Below are 22,516 nucleotides of genomic sequence, written 5' to 3'. Positions count from 1 at the left end.
AAAATAACTTTCCTAATGCGCTACGGCAGCAATGGTGGAATTGTGCTTTCACCAAAAAGACTATGGAGAAGATTTTTAATTTGTCTTCTGAAATCAATAGAAATTAAAATCGATGACTTACTTAATGGAAGCAAATCCATGATACCAGTTATATACCCAGGCAGCAAATTGAAAACTTACTTCTAAGTTTCTAGAAATGCTGATGGAATGTAAACTAAATTTTACTGATTTTGTAAAGTTTAAAGTTTATCTATTAGTGTCAAAAGTAGGCTGACATTAACACTGCAATGAAGTTACTGTGAAAATCTCCTGGTTGCCACACTCTGGCGCTTGTTCGGGTACACTGAGAGAGAATTTAACACGGACAATGCACCTAACCAGCATGTCTCTCGGACTGTGGGAGGAAACCGGAGCACCCGGAGGAAACCCAAGCAGGCATGGGGAGAACATGCAGACTCCACACAGACAGTGACCCAAGCCCGGAATTGAGTAAGGCAGTAGTGCTAAGCACTGTGCCACAATGCCGCCCTATTATTATTAACTCATAAATGTATATGATAGAATCTAGTGGCAGAGCATAACAAGGCCCACTTAAGGTCAGTGCCCATTATATTTTGGGGGAAATATATTTCTCTGCACTGTGGATTCTCTGCAACTTTAAATGCCACTATAAACACTCAGGTACCCGGATGGATGGGGATGTTCCCATTTTAAATGGGAAATATCTCAGTTTAGCTTTGCATGGACAAAAAGGAACCTGAGGGAATAAGTATGATTTACAACTGCAGTGGCTATAGTTATTTAAGTAACGTTCAAATGAAAACCTTATTATCATTGCTTATACTCCTTTGAGTGGGGAAAAATAAAGAATCCAGTTTGGAGGTGCTAGCAGTATGAAATCACAAGTTTTCAATAGCTTAATATAGTACACACAGAATCACAATAGAATAAAATAGTTTTGGGAAATCTGCCATTTTGCACCTTGTCATCAAACTAATTAAAGTTTATAGTACTAATGTCAGATATGCATTTAACATCATGTGCAATGAAAAAAACTGTACAGCAAAAAAATGTTGCTCTCAGGCATATCCAAAGTATATTCTTTTTTTGTACTTAATCGAAATTTATTCTCCAAGCTGAAGGTTTTAATTATGTGTCAACTACACATCTCAGTGTCTGAATTGACAGATGTTCAGGTCAGCAGAGTAATGAACCATAGGGCCGATGAATGTAGTGTTATGGCAATGTTCCTATCTACGCAACAGGAAATCTTAAATTAACACATATAACAATTTCTGCATTGTTTTTTATTTTTAAAAAAACAGCTTTTGTATTTAACAGATGCATGACTCACGCCAGGCGTGAGCCGCTAAAAAATAAATCACTTATAAATTGAACCTCATGACTCTTCTGCTGTGGCATGCTTGTTTATCAGGAACTTACAGGTCCTATTTATACATTTTCTAAATGTCCCGTGGGCTTTTGTTCAGCAAAGCTTTTGATATGTACCTCAAAGGGTCAAGAAACAGTTGCGCTTTTGTCTATGGCATGGTATACATAGCAATCGACAAGGTGCAGAAGTGTTAGGAATGTCTAGTAGATTGATTAGTATAATGGGCTGGATCACCTATGGGTTTTGATGTAATGGTTACATCTTCTATGGGTTTTTTGATCCATAATAGTTAGACAAATGTACTGAATATTGGTTTGCTGGTCCAGTAAATGTGATTTACTAAGCTAATTGGATTGAAGCATTTTTAACTAGTCTTTTGGAAACACTATCTATGCGTGGTTCAGAGAATGTAAAGACAATCTGTGTTATTTGTCTATAAAAGCCCCTAGTTATGGATAATCCTTGTTCATGCTGTGTTAAATATCAAAAAGCTAATATGTACAGTAATAATCTGTGCATTGTACAGCTATGATGTGGAGATGCCGGCGTTGGACTGGGGTAAACACAGTAAGAAGTTAAACTTCTTACATTGTTAAACTTCTTACATTGTACAGCTATACAGTGGTTCAGCTAGCCAGCAAGGATGATTAAAGTGAATTAAAAAACTGTAAGAAAGCTAAATGCAATGAATGTCTACTTGTTTGGAGAGTATTGTTCAAAGTGCTTTGCTTTGATAAGAATCTCTGAATATGGCCAAAGACCATTTTCTTTATTGTTCTGAACTTATTTTTGTGTGTTCACCAAATTTGATAGTTTGTTCTGGAGTTCGTTCACATTCTGAATGCCATGACAATCAGTTCCTGTTTATAAGGTTTCATGCCACTTGAAAATAAACCAGCAGTTTAAAATTAATTCCACAATAAGCCAATGCTTATCAATTTATTGCAGCTGGTTCTGATTGAAACATTTTGTTTTGCAATTTGAAACTTTTTTTTGTAATGGGAGGGAGTTGTAGTTTTTGATTTAGCGACGGTGAATGAATGATGATATAGTTGCAAGTCAGGAAGGTGTGTAACTTGGAGGGAAACTTGCAGGTGGTGGTGTTCCCATGCATCTGTTGCCCTGTTCAATTTGGGAGAGGTCATGGGTTTGGGAGGTGCTTTCAAGGAAAGTTTGGCAAATTTCTGCAGAGTGCATCTTGTAGATGGTACAAACAGCTAAGTGGTAGAGGAAGTGAATATTTAACTTAGTGTATGGAGCATTAATCAAGCTGACTACTTCGTCCTGGACAGCGTCAAACATCTTGAGTGGTTTTGGAGCTGCACTCAACCAGGTAATTAGAAAGCATTCCATCACTTGTGCCTTGTGAATAGTGGACAGACTTTGGAGATTCAGAAGCTGAGTTACTTACTACAGAATTCCCAGCCTCTGACCTGCTCTTGTCTCCACAGTATTTATCTGACTGGTCCAGTTCAATTTGTGATTAATGGTAACCTCCACAATATTGATGATGCAAGATTCAGCAATGGAATGGTGCAGAACATTAAGGGGAGATGGTTAGATTCTCTCTTCTTGGAGATGGTCATTGCCTGGCTCTTGTGTGGTATGGATGTCACTTTCCATTAATCAATCCAAGCTTGAATATTGTCCAAGCTTTGCAGCATATGGCCACGGACTGTATCGAAGGAGGTGCGAATGGGACTGAAAATAATGAACATTCCCACTTCTGTATTTATGATGGAAGGAAGCATGGCCAATCCAACTAACCTGCATATCTTTGGATTGTGGGAGGAAACCAGAGCACCCGGAGGAAACCCACGCAGACACAGGGAGAACATGTAGACTCCGCACAGACAGTGACCCAAGGCTGGAATTGAACCCGGGTCTCTGATGCTGTGAGGCAGCAGTGCTAACCACTGTGTGTATTTTACTCACTGTCCCCTGCCATTTTATGTTTGGCATCCAGATAGGGTTCTTCAGGGTTTGACTACTTTCGCTAAGTAAGCTACTCAGTAATGTAGTTTGTTAAAACCACTACAGCATAGCTCTCTGTGCATCTTAGGAACTCTGCGCAAGGCTGGAACATTCCTCCCTCCAGATCTTTGTCACTTAGCCATGTGTCATTACATCACAGTGACACCAGCATTAGTTGCTTCTGATATTAACCCTTTACTCTGCACATTCCCGAAGAAGTCTCTCTGTGTTCAGTGCCTTCCCAGATGAGCCTTCTCCATTTTGGTCACTCACAAGGTGGGGACTTCCATGAATCAGCAGGGATGCTTGACCTCTTCAGGGATGCTTTGAGGGCTTTGCTAAAACTTTTCTGCTGTTCTCCTGGGAATCTCCTATTCAACCAAGTTACAAGTAAAGCAGTTTCTTTGGGACGCTGATGTCAGGCAAACGAGCTACGTGACTCACCCAGCAGAGCTGGTTTTGGGTGATTGGTGCCTCAATGCTGGCCAAGTTGTTTTGAGAGAGGACACTGCTGTTTGACAGCCTTTCTTGCTACTGGATTTGGAGCATGTTAGCAAGGCTCCAATCCAGTGTTTTGAGGTGCCTGCTGTAGGTTGTCCAGGTATCCAAAGCATATAGGAGCACAGGGATCACTGCTGTCCAGTAAATCATGGCTTTAGTCTTGGCTTTGAGATTCTGATTCTTGAATACTTTTCCCTCAGACAACCATATGCCCCTTTACTGTACTGTGTCTGAATGCAATTCATTCAAGTACAACCCATTGGTGTCCATCTGCATAGGTTCGTGTAGGTAAATGTTCACTTCCTAAGCAGTGTTCAGAGGCCTTTATTTTAAGGCAATCCTACTTATTCCCATTATTTGACTCCTGTAGAAAAACAGAGTTGTCAAACATGTTTCATCTTAGCCTGTTTCTCTGTCCTAAAAAGTGTCTTATTTTAGGAAGATTTATTTTAAAAAGATTTTAATTGTCTTAATTGAAAAGTGGGGTGTCCTATGGTCAGTCGAACTGAAAACTGATCCCTGTACGTTACTATTATTTGTTATCAGTTTATAACACCTCGAAAAAGCAGTCTGCACAATTTTTCACACAAATTGGTGAGCACCAAATCAGAGGTAGTACTCACACTGAAAGCTCGCCCACAAATTGCCAATTAGAGATCTTTATAAAAAAATAACCTTACATCAGTGTCAGCTTGGCTCAGTTGATAGAATTTCCACTGCTGAATTAGGAAGTTGTGGGTCCAAGCTTTACTCAAAGATATGAGTAGAAACCTAGAAAGATAGAAACTAGAAGCAGGAGTAGGCCATTCGGCCCTTTGAACCTGCACTGCCATTCATTTTGATTCAATATAATACAGGACTAAATAAATTGGCTCAGATGTTCCTGTCTCTGGATGGTTGGAGGCTTGACGTATGATCTAGGATGCATGTCAGGATGCCATGCAAGTTCTGAACATGCTGATTTCTGTCAGAATTGTCCAGATTATTTGAATTGGGACCCTCCGCAAAAGTCTCCAACTCTGAGTTAGAGAGGGAAATTTCAGACAGTTCTGTGGTACTTACTTGGATAGTTACCCAGGAAATATTAGACGGAAAAATCTAGTCTAATTCCTGGGTAACTATAGAAACGACCCCCCATTCATTCAAACTGACCCCACAACACTGCAACTCTGACCTTTACCTCTCCAACCTATCTATCCTCCTGACCTCACCTGACCTGACGACTTCCCCTCAACCAACCCTGCTACTCCTCCTGACCAAGTTAATCCCTGACCATCCGATTACCCTGCCCCAAGCAGACCTGACTACCCACCATCACTGGACTGCACCTAACTTAACTATCCCTCCTGATCGAACCGGACTGCTCGCCCAACCCATCTGCCCATTCACCCACCTACCGATCTCATCTACCTTCCACTTACCTCCCTATGCTACCAATTTACCCACCTACCACACCCACCCACCGACTTACCCGTCCACTCACCTACTCACCCACACTGGATATTTAAATTTACCTTACGACAGCTAGTGCCAGTAAAAGGGGTGTGATTTGTGTCTCCTACCCCATCCCAATGCCCAATGCAAGCTCCCCACCCACCCTTATGGCCCCTTTTAGCCCCTATGCCATGTCTTGCCTAACCCTAACCGCCATGCCAACTCATGGTCCTTCCATGCTATCCATGCAGTATTCACTTTGACTAGTAACTTTGAACCCTCTAGTAATAGTGGCAGGAATGAAACTGTTTAGGACTAGGTTTCCCAAGCTGTGATTCACATCCTCCTGAGTTTGTAGAGGGATGGGTTGTAATCTGGGTCGCAAGCGCCGAGGCAGCAGACTATTGCTGAGATATTCGGCCTCACCATGGTGGGTTTTAGCTGGCAGATGCAGCGATCCATTCAAATCCCCATTGACTTTGGCAGGACAAACAAAGAACAAAGAAACATGCAGCACAGGAACAGGCCCTTCGGCCCTCCAAGCCTGTGCTGATCATGATGCCTGCCTAAACTAAAACCGTATGCACTTATGGAGTCCGTATCCTTCCATTCCCATCCTATTCATGAAGGGACCGCCAATCCCACCAGCGGAAGGGGTCTGAAAATTCCACCCTAAAATTTGACAGTCCTAGGATCAGCTGTGAGGCCCCGCCACATAGGAACCTGAATTAGGAGCACGGGTAGGCCTTTCGGCCCCCCTGAGCCTGCTCTACCATTCAGTAAGGTCATGGCTGATATGACTGTGGCTTCAACTTTACATTCTGCCTACCCTGATAACCTTTGACCCCCTTGTTAGTCAGGAACCTATCTGCCTTAAAATGATTCAATGACCCCCACCTCCACCGCTCTAAGGGGAAGACTCTCAAGCCTCGGAGAAAAAAATTCTTCTCATCTCCGTTTTAAATGGAGATCCCTTATTTTTAAACTGTGTCCTCTAATTCTAATCTCTCCCACAGGGGGAAACATCCTTTCAGCATCTGTCCTGATGTGATAGCATTGTTCTTCGGACTCCGTAGCAATTTAGGTGTGACAGTTCTATGGCACTATTTGAAAAATGTTCCTCCTTCCTGTTTTTTTGTATCACACTGTGTACACATTAGCCAACATTATAATGATTGCAGTACAAAAGTAATTTGTGTCAAACTGTTTGAAACATTTTGAGCTGTGTAAAAGTGCTAATTAAATGCAAGCGTGCGCCTTTGTTTCCGACTGGAAGCTGGCACACATGATATCTCACTGTGCCCATGTTCCTTTAAAGAAATCCTTGCAGACCTTTCTAGATGGTTTTACTAATATTTATTAAACCCCACCAGAAGTTGCAAATATGTTTTTCAGAGTGCAATGTCTCCTCTGAGGATCATTTAGTCCTATGTAATTTGTACTAGTCGCACAGACATTTAACACAAATCTTTGACAACTGTGTTTCATGCTTTTTCCACTCTGCAGACATGATATCTTCTAAGCTGCTATTATGCTTTATCAGGCGTCTCCTGAGCTCACCCCTAGGTTCAAAGGTCATGGCGAAAACCCCACTTCTGATGCATGAGTGCATAACCCAGGCATGACACCTCAGTGCAGTGCTGAAGGAGTTGTTGCTGAAGCTAACAGCCTCATCATAGTACTGAGGGAATGCTACATTGTCAGAGAAGCATCTTTCAGATGAGAGGCACAGTGATCCGTAACTTTCTCAAGAGTGGCAATCACCAGGGAATGGGGGAATTGCCCATTGGAAGCGCAAGCTATCTGGATGATTGGCCACCAACAACCACAATAATCTTCCTTTGTGTGAAGTAAGTTAAGTTTATTTATTAGTGTCACAAGTAGGCTTACATTAACACGGCAATGAAGTTACTGTGAAAATCCCCCAGTCGCCACGCTTAGGTGCCTGTTCGGGTACACTGAGGGAGAATTTAGCATGGCCAATGCACCTAACCAGCACGTCTTTCAGACTGTGGGAGGAAACTGGAGCACCCGGAGGAAACCCACATAGACACGGGGAGAACATGCAGACTCCGCACAGACAGTGACCAAGCCCGGGGGCCCTGGTACTGTGAGGCAGCAGTGCTAACCGTTGTGCCACCGTGCCACTCGGTATGACCAGTGGAGATTTTGACCCCTCATTCCCACTGATTTCAATTTAGCCATGGCTTCTTGATGCTGCTTTCAGTTAAATGCTGCTTTGATGTCAAGGGCAGCCATTCTCACCTGGAATATTTTACTTGGAACACTCCAAAAGGGATCGTAGAATGTCAGGATTACCACAGATCCCACTTGGTGGTACAGGAAGTGTTTTATTGATCAGCTATAGCCAAAGCAGCATGTTGACTCTTCCTCTAAACAATGGAAAATTGAAGTGACATAACTGGACAGAAGCTGTGAAAATGAGCAGTAGTTACATTTTGGCACTGTGGAAACGGCTCACACACTTGATCACATAAGAGGCACCAGTGAAAATGGATGGAAAGAAAATAAATAGAAGAATAGAAAACAAATATAAAGCCCCCTGAATTGTATCTTTAATGATATACCATACCTGTAATGAAAAATGAAATTCCTGATGAAAATATATTCTGCATTAGTGTATGTGTTCTAATTGTGTTAGCAGTTGCTCTCCTCTGTCTGATGGGTGATAAAGTGCATTTACAAAGTTCCATGTCTAAAGGGGAGGTGATTTATCATTGAGGTGCTTTCATTCCCATCGAATCAAAGGCTTGTCAAAAGACAAAAACACCAATCATCCACTTTCAATTATCAAAAGCACACCTGGCAGCCCTGTATTCAATCTCTGGTCTATTGAATAACTTAAACAGGTTCTCATTAGTTGCCCATTTATTTATCACTCAACATGAATCATTTACAGCAGAGGAAACGCTCATGCCTATCATTTGAAAGAGTTATTCACAGCCTCGTTTCTGTGTATTGTTTCAATCTGCTTTAAATGTTCCTTTTCAAATTTTTTCGTCTGGTGTGCTATAGTGGATTCTGCTTCCACCACAGTATCTCATAGTACATTTCAAGCACAAAATAAAAATATAATCTAACCTCTTCCCTCATGCTTCAGATTGATACCCTCTAGGCATCAATGTACCATGCATTGGGAATGATCCATCATTTATAACCTTATGAAAACATTTTTTTAAACATTTCAGCCAGATTGTCACTTAATCGCCACAGTTCTTATGGAAATAACCCAGTTAATCTAGTTACCTCACAAGTAAACCTCTCATCTCTGGTTTCATCAAGTGAATCACACATGCACCTTTTCCGTGGTCTGACATCCTTACGAAAGACAATGGGTGGGATTTTCCCGCCACGCTCACCCCAATACCAGAAAATCCCACCTGAGGTCAATGGACCTTTCCATGGTCCATCCCCTGCCTGCTACCATTCCCGTGGCAGGTGGGATGGGAAAATTCCACCCAATGTCTGGAATTTTTTGCTCCCCCCTTCCCCCTCCACAGCGGGATTTTTTTGCCATGGTGGATGTGGTGAGCATTTTCCACTGGTGGATCTTCCAGTCCCACCAAAGTCTATGGGCTTTTGCGTGGCTCACCCACCCTGCTGCCAGGGAGCCCACCACGAGGGGCTGTCTTGGGCAGGACCAGCAGAAGGGGCTATAAAATCCTGCCCATTGTCTAAAACTGGGCAGAGTATTCACACTGCAGCCTAACCAACTGTTCATACAAGTTTAGCATCAGCTCTGTGGTTTTGCACTGAGTGCAGCTACTTATAAAACCTGGCATAACATCTGATTTTTAAAAATAAACTTTATCAACTTATACCATTTTTACATACTTTTACATCTGAATTTGAAGTTTCTCTGCTACTTTTTAAAGTTTAACCATTTGGTATGTATTTCCTTTCCTTGTTTCAATCTCTCAAAAGAGACATCAGGCGAATATATGAAATTCAGGCTGTTAAGTCTGTCCATGTCCTCGAGCTTTATTGCACTCCACATTTACTATTTTTCTCTTGCCTGCAACTTTTGATGTTATCTCCATTATACCCAAGTAGAGTTATTGAGCAGGTTAAGGAAAGTTTTCTTCCTGTTACACAGAGCGAAATGTATAAGTAATTAACTGTTATGTTCACTATCTAGAAAGTTGTCGTTGCCTTTTTGACATGAACCAATTCTGTGGGTAATGGAAACAGCTTACATTTGGCAAAATCCTAACTTGGGACTAAAATCTTCCAACAAGCAACACACGTCATAGACCAGGCTTGCTCTTCGCTTGTTTTCAAGAGAAGTAATCTCTGACTATTGTAAATGATGAACAAATATTTCTACTTTGCCATTTTAATTATTCTATCTTCTAATTGGTTGCATTAATATAGTAGACTTTTGTATTTCCTCCTTTATGGAAAGTCATCCAGAAAATAAGACTTGATTCGCATGAAAATCAAGCATAGGTGTTGCAGCAGGAAATTATACTGGGCTCCAAGTCATGTCCTATGTGCTAAAAAGAATCCAAGTGTATGTGAATCACAATTAACAACAGGTTGATCATTAAAATCTTTGCTTTAAGGTGATTGAAATATAATCTGATCTCTACTGCATGAAGATAAAGAGGAATGAGTAAACTAATTTATTCATCCATGGGATGTCAGTTCCGCTGGTTGGGCCAGTGTTGTCCATCCCTCATTGGCCTTGAGAAGTTGGCAGTGAGTTTGTTTATTGAATCATTACAGTCCCTGTGGTGTCGGTACACCCACAGTGCTGTTAGGGAAGGAGTTCCAGGATTTTGACCCAGCGACAGTGAAGGAACGTCGATATATTTCCAAGTCAGGATGGTGAATGGCTTGGAGAGGAACTTGCATGTGGTGGTGTTCCCATGTATCCGCTGCCTTTGTCTTCCTAGGTGGTAGAGTTCATGGATTTGGAAGATGCTGTCGAAGGAGTCGTGTTGAGTGCCTGCAGTGCATCTTGTAGCTGCCACAAGCATTGGTGTAGAGGGAATGAGTGTTTAAGGTTGTTGGTGGGGTGCCAATCAAGCGGGCTGCTTTGACTTGGATAATGTTGAGCTGCCTGATTGTTGTTAGAACCATACTCATCCAGGTAAATGGAGAATATTCCATCACACTCATGACTTGTGCCTAATTGTAGATTGTGGACAGGATTTGGGAAGTCAGGAAGTGAGTTACTCACTACAGAATGCCCAGCTTCTGACTGTTCTTGTATTTGTGTAGCTGGCTGAGTTAATTTTTGGTCAATGGTGACACCCCACCTCCCCCCAGGATGTTGATGGGGACGGGGGGCTTCAGCGATTGTAATGTCATTGATTATCAAGGGGACCTGATTAGATTCTCTCTTGTTGTAGATTGTTGTCACCTAGAATTTGCGATGCATGTATGTTACCTGCCATTTATCAGCCCAAGTCTGAATGTTATCCAGATATTGCTGACAGAGGGAATGGGCTGCTTCATTATCTGGATGTTGCGAATGGTGTTGAACACATTGCAATCATCAATAAATATCTTCGCTTTTGACTTCATTATGGCTGAAGATGATTGGGCCTCGAACATTACCCTGAGGAGCTCCTGTAGTGATGCCTGGGGCTGAGATGATTAGCTTCCAACAACCGCAATCATTTTCCTTTGTGCTCGGCAAGACTTCAGAAAGGAGCGAGTTTCCTCTTGGTTCCCATTGACTTCAGGTTTGCTCAGGCTCCGTTTAAAGTTTACAGTTTATTTAGTAGTTGCTGTGAAAATCCCTGAGTCGCCACACTCCGGCACCTGTTCGGGTACACTGAGGGAGAGTTTAGCATGGCCAATGCATCTAACCAACATGTGGGAGGAAACCGGAGCACCCGGAAGAGAAAACGTGCAAACTCTATGTAGACAGTGATCCTATGCCAGAATTTAACCTGGGTCCCTGGCGCTGTGTGGCAGCAGTGCTAACCACTGTGCCACCATGCCGCTCATCTTTGGTGCCACACTCAAACAAATGCTGCCTTGATGTCAAGAGTAATCACTCTTGCTGTGCCTCTGCATTCAGTTCTTTTATCCATGTTTGGATCAGAACTGTAAAGAGGAGTGGGAATTTCCACTCCCAAGACTAAGTGTGGTGGTGGGCAGCAAAAATGCCATGCTGCGTCAGGCTTCAATTTACCCACCTCACCTTTATCTCATTTGATAGTCTTGCCATGTGCTATATTTAAACAGCACGTGTACACATCATTCATTCTCTGCAGTCCGAGCCAGGCGCATGAGAGAGATGGCCTCCAAAAGCAAGAAGTCAAATGCCCCCAAATTCAGTGATGGAGCACACATAGAATCCCTACAGTTCAAAAAGAGGCCATTTGGCCCATTGAGTCTATACCGACCACAATCCCACCCAGGCACTATTCACCCTTCTAATCCCCCTGACACTAGGATCAATTTAACCTTAACCTAACCTGCGCATCTTTGGACTATGAGAGGAAACGCACGCAGGCACGGGGAGAATGTTCAAACTCCACACAGATAGTGACCCAAGCTGGAATTGAACCTGGGACCCTGGTGCTGTGAGGCAGCAGTGCTAACCACTTTGCCACCGTGCCGCCCACATGGGGGATTCTTCTGATTGACTTGGAGGAATGCTGTACCTGTAGTGGGAAAAGGAAGTCCACCAGCGGCAGCACTCTGGTCTGGGAGGAGGTGGTCAGCACTAACTCTGCACACAGGAGATCCACCATCCAGTGCAGAAAAAGAATGACTGATCTCATCTCACCTGTAAATCAACCACTCACTCTTGGCTCACACTGTCACAAGCTCATCATTCGTTCTGAGGCTGACAGTCTCCAGGGATCTCGCAAGGGACATCAGCACTGACACTCTCACACACATTGACATCTTTATCACCTCTCACATCCAGTGCAAGTCGTGTCCTCAGCTTTTACACAGGTCCATTCAGCACCCACACAAGACAGCATCTGTCCTGCTCAGTGTCTGTCCATCTGTTTTTATGCAGGACAAGCTCACCCATAACAAAAGGGAGAGATCCCTAACCAGTGGAGGGATGCCTGAACTCCGGCCCCCTCATGGAGTTTGAAGAGCATGCAGCAGACTGAGCCAGAGAGGATCAGGACCGTGCGTGTGCTGTTGGTGAGACTGGTATCTCCCAGCACGAGCTCAATGTTCACCCAGCGATACTGAGTGCTTTATAATGCTGACTATGCAGCTAACCACTAATAATCTCTGACAGGCAACAGTGAGAAATGCAAGAGATACAGTGACAGCCAGCCCTCAGCCTCAGTCCCCACACACCTCAGGTGAGGATCTTGAGGAAACACTAGCATCAGAATTCTACTGCCCCGCCCACCACGGAATCAGAGAGGGAAGGGACGAACAATGGAAATGTCTGTTGACCTTGGGCGGGAATTTCCGGTGTCGCTCGAGCGAGGCCATAAAATCCTGCCCTAGCTGAAGGCTGGTCACAGCACTCACCCACACCCTCCACCGGCGCAGAGACACACACCTCGGTGGGACCAAGCGCAGGTTCAGGATTACAGTCTGGTGAGGCACAACACGGATTCTGGACCATAGCAGGTGGAGACAAGGACATCCAAGGTCTCCAACATTCAGAGGACTGCTGGAGGCAAGGATTCTGCTGAGTCCTAGCCAGATGTTGAACCTCTGTACTCTAACACAGATGATGGAGCTGCGATAACAGATACAGGGACATCGGGCAGAGTCGTCAGAAACAGTCAACAAATTGCAAAGTATGATGGAGAACTATGGTCGTGTTCAGTCTGATGTCACTGCACCGACATGCCAGCATACCAAGGTCAACATTGGTAGGGTGGCAACCTTCCTGAAGACCCTGGTCCAGGACATAGGGCCTGCTGTGCTCCAGATGATGAACTCCATCACTGTAAACATAGATGGCTTCATCAGTGGCCAAGCAAGGGAGGGGGGGGGAGGGGGATGCAAGCTACCGCAACCTCATTCCAAGTGCCCCTTCTCAAAGAATCAGCCAAGGGCCCTCAGGCATCTAGAGGAACGAAGACCAGCAGCTGGATATTCCAGACATATCCACCAAGGTTACTCTGAAAATGTTCCACTGGTCCACATCCCCTCTGTCACTGACCCCATCAGCTGCAGCTCCACAGGCTGAGGAGGGTGCACCTTCCCCACAGCAGCAGATCCAAGGCAGCCCAGGCCCTCCAGGTCTCGACTTCCAGAGCACACACACCAAATTCATCTCACACAGCAGGGCATTGCTGTAAGCAGGCTGCCTCCACCTCCGCTGTGGAAGCTGGTGATGGAGGAATCTGGAATGAAAGGTGTGATTCAGTCAGACTATAATTGCATTAGCCTGTTGTTTTAGTTTGTTTGGGGGACAGCTCTCCCAATTTTGGTTCACTTCACCCAGATGTTAATGAGGGGGTCTTGGCAGGGTCAACCGGGCTGGTGAACATTTTATCGTGTCCAAATCTGATGCCTCGGCTGATGCCTGGTGGTTTGCCTGGTTTTATTCTTATTTTGCTGTTTGTTTGTTACAAGTGAGCAGCTTGCTAGGCCATTTCAGAGAGCAGTTAAGAGTCAACCACATTGATATTGATCTGGAGTCACATATGGACCACACCGTGTAAGGACAAGGAAATTAGTGAAAAAGTTGGATTTTTACATCAATCCGGTAGGTTAAAGATCACCATTACTGACACTAGCTTTTCATTCCAGATTTATTTAATTAACTGAATCAAATTCCACAGCTGCTGTGGTGGGATTTGAACTCATATCTCTGGATCATTAGTCCAATAGCATAACCACGAAGCTAACATTCCTGGTTTCAAATTTTCATATGGTGGTTTCTCGTGCTATGTTAGTATTATCATCCATGCGTTTTTGGTATTTCTTTTGGTGTATTTTGTTCTTTAAGCTTCTTTTCACAACATGTGTCCACCAGTTCTGTGTAGCATATAAATGAGGTGAAAGATAAATTGTAATACTTGTCGTAAGCAAAGAGTGGGGATTCCAAAATTTCTTGTTGCGGGAACATATTTTACAGCATATTTTAAATGTGCATCAACATTCATACCCAGGAATAATTTGCCCTGAGACTAAAGAGCTGCTGGAAGAGATATGTTTTTATTACCCCAGATGAACAAAGCTTTCAATTAAAAGTGGTTCCGAGACTATCAGATTACGAGAATTCAATGTTCTGAAAGCAGTCATAGTTGCTGGTAAGAAGGAAGGTTGACTTCAGTAATTCTGACCTAAAGATGGCTGTGGCAATGACATTTAAAAATAATGAGCCTTCTTTAGACATAAAAATGTCACTAGTACTTCAAACATCGGAACAAATGCTGTCTAGATGTCTTGTTGGTTAAATATCATACCAAGCAGACAGGCCCCAAGGTTAATCACTGCTCTGTACAGTTAGATGATCTGAGATGGGGTGATGGTGGGAGTAGTGGAATTGGCTTCACTATTGCATAATTCTGCTAGTAAATGCTCATGTTTGGGCAATAGACAAGGATAGCTGCTAATTCCCAACTTGCAGGCAATCTAAATGATAAATTATTCAATTTCCTAACACTGGCAGCCAGAACTACCTATTTTCTTTCTGGGTTTTTCTGACTGCAGCCAACCTTTGTGGATCCAGTCGATATGTTGTGCATGGTCCAGTGTAGTATCCTCATTCAATGTTGTGCGATCAACAACTAATTGGAGTCACAATGTTGATTGACCTGCTCACCATTTTGTGTTGATATCATGTTCACATGTACAGACTGGTTATATGATAAATTACATTCACTAAATGTTTGTAGTCAGTTCTAATAGAGATTGAATGTATTATTTCGACGTAAACATGGAGTAATCTCTCATTTGGGATTGTCTGCCAGGACAGTGCATTATGAGAACAGGCTGCAGGGCTCGGCTTGAATCTGCTCTCTGCCTTTCTTGACATTCTCCGACAGGCTCATTGAGGCTCTCAGTGCTGCCGCCTACAAGTAGCTTCCCACTTTTTCTCGACCTTCCCGCTTACTGCATCCACTGGGTGGCTAACTTTGTCAATCTTCTTTCTGTCCAAATCACCCCTTCTCGAAAGCCAACCCAGGGAAAGCAAATGGGATACCCGGATGAACACAGAGATCCTGTGTGAATCAGCTGGCAGGGGTATTCGAAAACATCTTTAACTTGTCCTTACACAGAATCTGAGGTCCCTTTCTGCTTCAAGAAGACAACCATCATCTCTGTACCAAAGAAAAGCCAGGTAGCATGTCTTAATGACTACCACCCGGGGGCTCTGACATCCATCAATATGAAGTATTTCAAAAGGTGAGTCATGGCGCGAATCAATTCCAGCCTCCCGGACTACCTGGATCCACTACAGTTTGCCAATCGCTGCAACAAGTCCACAGAAGACGCCATCTCCTGACCCTACTCTCAACCCTGGAACACCGAGATAACAAAAACACCTATGTCAGATTCCTATTCATTGACTACAGCTCAGCCTTCAACACCATTATTCCTACAAAACTAATTTCCAAATTTCATGACCTGGGGCTCGGCTCCTCCCTCTGTGACTGGATCCTGAATTTCCTAACCCATAGTTGGCAAATCAGTAAGGATGGGCAACAACACCTCCTCCACAATTATCCTCAACACCAGTGCCCCACAAGGCTGTTTCCTCAGCCCCTTACTAAACTCCTTATACATCTATGACTGTGCGGCCAAATTCCCCTCCAACTTGATTTTCAAGTTTACCGATGAAACCACCGTAATGGGTCAGATCTCAAACAATGATGAGACGGAGTACAGAAAAGAGATAGAGAATCTGGTGAACTGGTATGATGAAAATAATCTCTCCCTCAACGTCAACAAAACTAAGGAGATAGTCATCGACTTCAGGAACCATTGTGAAGGACATGCTCCTGTCTACATCAACAGGGATGAAGTGGAAATGGTCGAGAACTTCAAGTTTTTAGCTGTCCAGATCACCAACAACCTGTCCTGACCCCTCCACACCGATGCTATAGTTAAGAAAGCCCACCAATGCCTCTACTTTCTCAGAAGGCTAAGGAAATTTGGCATGTCCGCTACAACTCTCACCAACTTTTACCGATGCACCATAGAAAGCATTCGTTCTGGTTGTATCACAGCTTGGTATGGTTCCTGTTCTGTCTAAGACTGCAAGAAACTACAAAGCAAAGTCCATCACGCAAACCAGCCTCCCATCCATTGACTCTGTCTACACTTCCTGCTGCCTCGGAAAAGCAGCCAGCACAATCAAGGACCCTACGCATCCTGGACATACTCTCTTCCACCTTCTTCCATTGGGAAAAAAATGCAAAAGTCTGAGGTCAAATACCAACATATTCAAGAACAGCTCTTTTCTTACAACCATCAGACTTTTGAAAGGACCTACCTTGTGTTAAGTTGATCTTTCTCTACACCCTAGCTATGACTGTAACACTACATTCTGCAACCTCTCCTTTCCTTCTCTGTGTATGGTATGCTTTGTCCATATAGAATGCAAGAAACAATGCTGTTCACTGTATACTCATACATGTGACAATAAATCAAAGAAAGCAAAGCGTAGGGGTAAATGGGTTTTTTCTGCTTGGTGATCAGTGACTAGTGGTGGGCCTTAGGGATCAGTGTTGGGACCGCAATTGTTTACAATTTACATAGATGATTTGGAGTTGGGGACCAAGTGTAGTGTGTCAAAATTCTCAGATGACACAAAGTGAGTGGCAGAGCAAAGTGTGCAGAGGACACTGAAAGTCTGCCAAGGGATATAGATGGTCTAAGTGAGTGGGCAGGAGTCTGGGAGATGTTGGTAAATGAGAGGTCATCCATTTTGGTAGGAATAGCAGCAAAATGAACTATTATTTAAATGGTAAAAAATTGCAGCATGCTGCTGGATGGTTCTACCAGTTGATCACCAGATCCTGTCAAGTCTTATGACCAGATTTCATTGGGTGGGGTGTCCGGAACAAGGGCATACCCTTAGAATTGGAGGACAATGATTTGGTGAGGGGTGGGGTGGGGGGAATGTTATAAAACATTCCTTTATGTAAAGGTAGTGGGAAGCTGGAACTCAAGGAGCAATTCAATCAAAATCTTAAAAAGTGAAACATATTTTGGTTTGGGAAGGCTATTAAGGGATATGAATCAAAAGCAGGTAAATAGATTTGAGATACTGATCGATCATAACCTAATTTGAATGGTGGAATAGGCTGAACAAACTAAACCTGTCCCTATGTTCCTCTGAGTTGTCCTGCATTAAAAAAAGCAGCTAAAAATAGACACTTCTGAATGTATCACAATATTTCTCTTACTTTTAAATTGTATCTGTTCAATGAGATACCATATATACACTGCAGGATACAGCAGGCCACACATCATTTGCAGAGTATCTTTTGGTTTTTGCCGTAATCTACTTCTGTCAATTTTAAACAAATGTGTTTCTTTTTCGCCCTTTTAAGGGTGGTTCGGTGGCACAGTGGTTAGCACTGCTGCCTCACGGTGCCAGGGACCTGGGTTCGATTCCCAGCTTGGGTCACTGACTGTGTGGAGTTTGCACGTTCTCCCCGTGACTGCGTGGGTTTCCTCCGGGTGATCCGGTTTCCTTCCACATTCTGAAAGACGTGCTGGTTAGGTGCATTGACCTGAACAGACGCCGGAGTGTGGCGACTACGAAATTAGGGGAATTTCACAGTAACTTCATTGCAGTGTTAATGTAAGCCTTACTTGTGACTAATAAATAAACTTTAAACTTTAACTTTTTCAATGTCCTCAGTTTTTGCAGTCTAACTATCCATCGTGCAATGGTTTACTTCATGTTCAGTTGGAAATTTATCAGCTGAATTCCATACTATCAAGCAATAGCTTATATCGTATAAAAAGCAGACCGTTTTCTCGTGGTTAAAAATACATCGGTTAGTCACTTAACCAGTTGGATAACCTTTGGCTTTCCACTAACGTGTGAGCAAATCTACAGTCAGCGCACATAAAAGCTGCAGTAGAAATTGGCACACACATTTGTGGTGGCTTTATATTTCCTGTCAAAGTGCAAATGTAATTCTCAGCAGATCCATGAGAGATCATTTTATAGGAGAATGTAATGGATGTCAGCTTTGACTTAGTGGTAGCTTCTTGCCTGTGAGTCAGAAGGTTGCAAGTTCATATCCCAATCTAGGGACTGGAGCACTTAACCTTGGTCAAGACTCCAGTGCTGTACTGAGGGACGACTGAACTGTTAAAAGTGGTATCTTTCAGGTTAAGACTCACCGAGTGTAAAGATTCTACAGTTTTGTTGGGATTCGGCACACTGTGGGTCTGATTTCACCATCAAGTTGCGCCCATTTTTGGGCGTGAAAACTTGGTAACGTCGGGTGTGAGGCGAGTAGCGTGATCCGCGCCTGCCCCCGCACCGGTTCCCCCTTTACCATGGCCTGAAAATGGCCACGATCGGGACTACTCCCGAAACGGGCACGACGGCCATTTGCATGCATTTAAATTGACTGAATGGGCTGCACACCCAACCTTACCGGCACTTTCCCCTTTACCACCGCGTTCATCCATCCAGATTCGGCGTGAAACAGACATTCAGACACTCTAGTTACTGAGGAGGTAAGTGCCGAGATCAGTGAGGGGGAAAGGGGGGTCCGCTGCCACTCTGCTTGAGATTGGTGAGACGGAAGGGCGGGGGGGGGGGGGGGGGGGTCCGCTGCCACTCTGCCCGAGCTCAGTGGGGGGGAGGAGGGGCCTGCGATCAGTCTGGGTGGCGAAGGGGGTAGGGGGATAAGGTGGTCAGTAATGTTGTGGGGGTGAAGTAATGTCTGTGGGGGACAGGGGGAGGCATTATCTGGCTCGGGAGCAATGTAGCAGGGGAGCTGCATTCTATCATTTTTTTTCTGCACAGTTGGAGGCACTGATTGGAGGTGCAGGATTTCGGGCTTGAAGGCTTGACGCCTCACCCACAGGCTTGTGCAGTGCGATTCGGAATCGCTGATATTTTTGCAGGCAGAATGCGTATAGGGGCGCCTGAGAACGGGTCTAAAAGTCGGATCTGAAACACTCCCAGTTTCAAGTCCACCTAGCACTTAGAATCAAAATGGTAAAATAAGTCCCTGTATCTCAGTTTTCGGATCGCACCTTGCTCCAGCCAGCAGAGAATCGAGCCAAGATTGTTTGCATTTGAGAAAGATGAAATAGTAATGATTTGTCTGCTGTGAAGTTTAAGCAGGAACAGATATTAAATAGCAGAGTCTGGAGAGGTTCATTGTAAGGAGAATTCAGACAGGAGAGAGCGAATCCACCACTGCTGAAGCTAAATAGTGTAGACTGGGCTGAAAAGAAAAAAGTCCATCCACTGACAACTTCTAATAGTTGAAAGAAAGTTATAATAAAAGATTTTCACTCTTTCGCCTGCCCTTTGAAGCAGGCAGCTCTATTTCATGCCAAAAGTACTGTTTTATGGGCAGAATATATCAGGAAAAAACAGGAAAAGTGCCACCATTGCAGTCAGGCAGTTATTATCACTGGCTACTCAGAATTAAATTACCTCTTAAAAGAACTGGAGGAAACTTGCTCCAGATAGCATTAAAAATGCTGTAAAAAGGGCGACACAATGGCACAGTGGTTAGCACTGCTGCTCACAGCGCCAAGGACCCGGGTTCAATTCTGGCTTGGGTCACTGTCTCTACTGGTTCTGCATGTTCTCCCCGTGTCTGCGTGGGTTTCCTCCGGGTGATCCGGTTTTCCCCCACAGTCCGAAAGACATGCTAGTTAGGTGAATTGGCTAAGCTAAATTCTCCCCCAGTGTACCCGAACAGATTCCAGACTGTGGCGACTAGGGGATTTTCACAGTAACTTCATTGCAGTGTTGAGGTAAGCCTACTTGCAACAATAATAAATAAACAAATCACAACATTTCCGACATTCAATTGGAAGGCAACAGATTTCCTATCTCAGTTTGCTTTGTTTTGACAATGCATTGAGTTGCATTTTCTGTTCTTCAATATTTCTGAAGCAGATAAATAAGCCATTAATTCAACTAAAATTAGTTGTCGTCAGTAATGATGGCGTCCCCAGACTGAATGTGTCAGGCCTTTCTGATTCCGTTTGAAAATATCCAGATAAAATGCGATCAACACTGGAAGATCAATTAGAAGTGAAGCTCAACTTCAGAACACACTGTCTGGAATTCATGTCTTTTAAGTAACAACTGACAGAGACCATTGATCAATTCTAGATGCACAGATAAGGGGCATGATTGTGACTTTATGGTAGTAAAACCAACCAACAGACTAATCAAACTTGCATTTACCCTAATGGATGCATTCCAAAAGACATCTAGGACCGACCCAAATATTACACCATGGAAGCACTACTACAAAGCAGATGCAAGTACGAAACCATACCAATGGGTAGACAGAGTCTAAAAGTTATGCATAATTCATCCACCATTGGCATATAGTCCACTCAGCAAGCCTAGTAAACAATGTGGTGTTGTGGACTCATATATGCTCCCAGAAAATTCCCAGCTTTTGATGTTGTATCCAAATCATGTGGTACCAGAGGACATTGGAAGTGCCAGAGCAGAAAGCAGAGGCCAAAACAAGTGGCTCAACATCAAAGATAGTGGTACCAACAGAAACCTTTGCCACTGTCCGGATTTAATGCCATAGATGAAGAGTCAGCGTAACCTTTATGCAAAACTGGATATCGGTGGTGGTGCAAACACCCCTTCATGTTACATACTGAAACATACGTACCCTCATAAGTGGCATGTAAATGATTTGACCAACCACTGCCAAACTCATACATACAATGACTCTGATTCCATCCCTGGGATCCATTGCACTTGAGTGTCACTACAAAGACTCACCATGATCACCCCAAATATTTTATGTTGACACCGCAAGTCTAGTGATTGCAAGTGTACGGTGTGCAAGGACCTTCCTTTGCTCACAATCCATGGTGTTGTCAAGACGATGATGAGGATTACAGACCATGAGACCATGAAACCATAGAAATCATAAAATCCCTACAGTGCAAAAAGAGGCCATTCAGTCCATCAGGTCTACACCGACTCTCCAACAGTGAATCTCACCCGAGTCCTATCCCCGTAACCCCACACATTTACTCTGCTAATTCTCCTAAACTACACATCTTTAAGAGGCAATTTAGCATGGCCAATCCAAATAACCTGCACATTTTTGGATTGTGCGAGGAAACCGGAGCATCCAGAGGAAACCCACACAGACATGTGCTAACTCCACACAGACAGTGACCCAAGCCGGGAATTGAACCCAGGTCCCTGACGCTGTTAGGCATCAGTGCTAACCAAGTGCCACCGTGCCGTCCATACCCTGGGAGAAGTTCAAGATGCATTACTGGAAAAACAGAGGAAGGTGAGAGTTATCCACAATCAGCATGCAGGTAACAAATTATGCAACCTGAACATTGGACAGAAAGTTCAAATCTAACACCCAAGTGATAGCATGTTGAATCCAGCAGAACTCATCCTCATATGTCCATAAACCAGATTATATCAAGTATGAAACCAAATGGCATTACAGTGTAACACAACAGATGCTAAATCAGAAAAATACAGTTTGAAACACCGAACAGTCCTATTGCAACTGGAACATGGTCTAAAACACACTAATAAAACACCTCCACAACCTGCATTCTGAAAAATACAGCAGCCTCCAGCAACATCACTGTAACTGAAGCTAGACAGATAAGCAAACTACTGATACATTTCAGAGACTTGTAAATATATTCCTCTATGCTGAAGTACATTCAGACATGATGTTACTTTGTTTTACCACCATGTAAATAGTTTGATTCTTCAAGATGAACCTTTTGTTTAGAAAAAAGGTTGTTGCAATATGACGTGCATATACCTTTATGGGTCCATATCTTAAAACTACCATCAATCATTATACACCAACAGGATATAATGTAATAGTCCCATGACTTGAAGTCAGTCTGTAAGCAGCTGTGGTTGAGGTCAGACTTGTGCCTCACAGTCTCCTAATAAACATTATCTATACATAGTCATATCTTCAAATAAAGAAATATTCTTTTGCCAATTTTTATGTATGAGTGGCATGTTTATTTCAGAAAGAACCACTTCAAACAGTAGCACACAGTTGCCATCACTTGAGCACAGCAAGTACCTGATTAGTGAGCGTTTGGCAATTTGTTTCG

At 43.5% G+C, this 22,516-nt stretch overlaps 1 protein-coding gene across 1 annotated transcript in view; it reads left to right on the top strand.

The window, feature by feature from the left end:
• veph1 (ventricular zone expressed PH domain-containing 1) overlaps positions 1–22,516 on the top strand; it is a 242,208-nt gene that overhangs the window by 153,439 nt on the left and 66,253 nt on the right. The window lies entirely within an intron of this gene.

This window comes from Mustelus asterias, chromosome 3, assembly GCF_964213995.1.
Source record: "Mustelus asterias chromosome 3, sMusAst1.hap1.1, whole genome shotgun sequence".
Lineage (NCBI taxonomy): Eukaryota > Metazoa > Chordata > Chondrichthyes > Carcharhiniformes > Triakidae > Mustelus > Mustelus asterias.
This window is presented reverse-complemented; position numbering and strand designations above follow the sequence as displayed.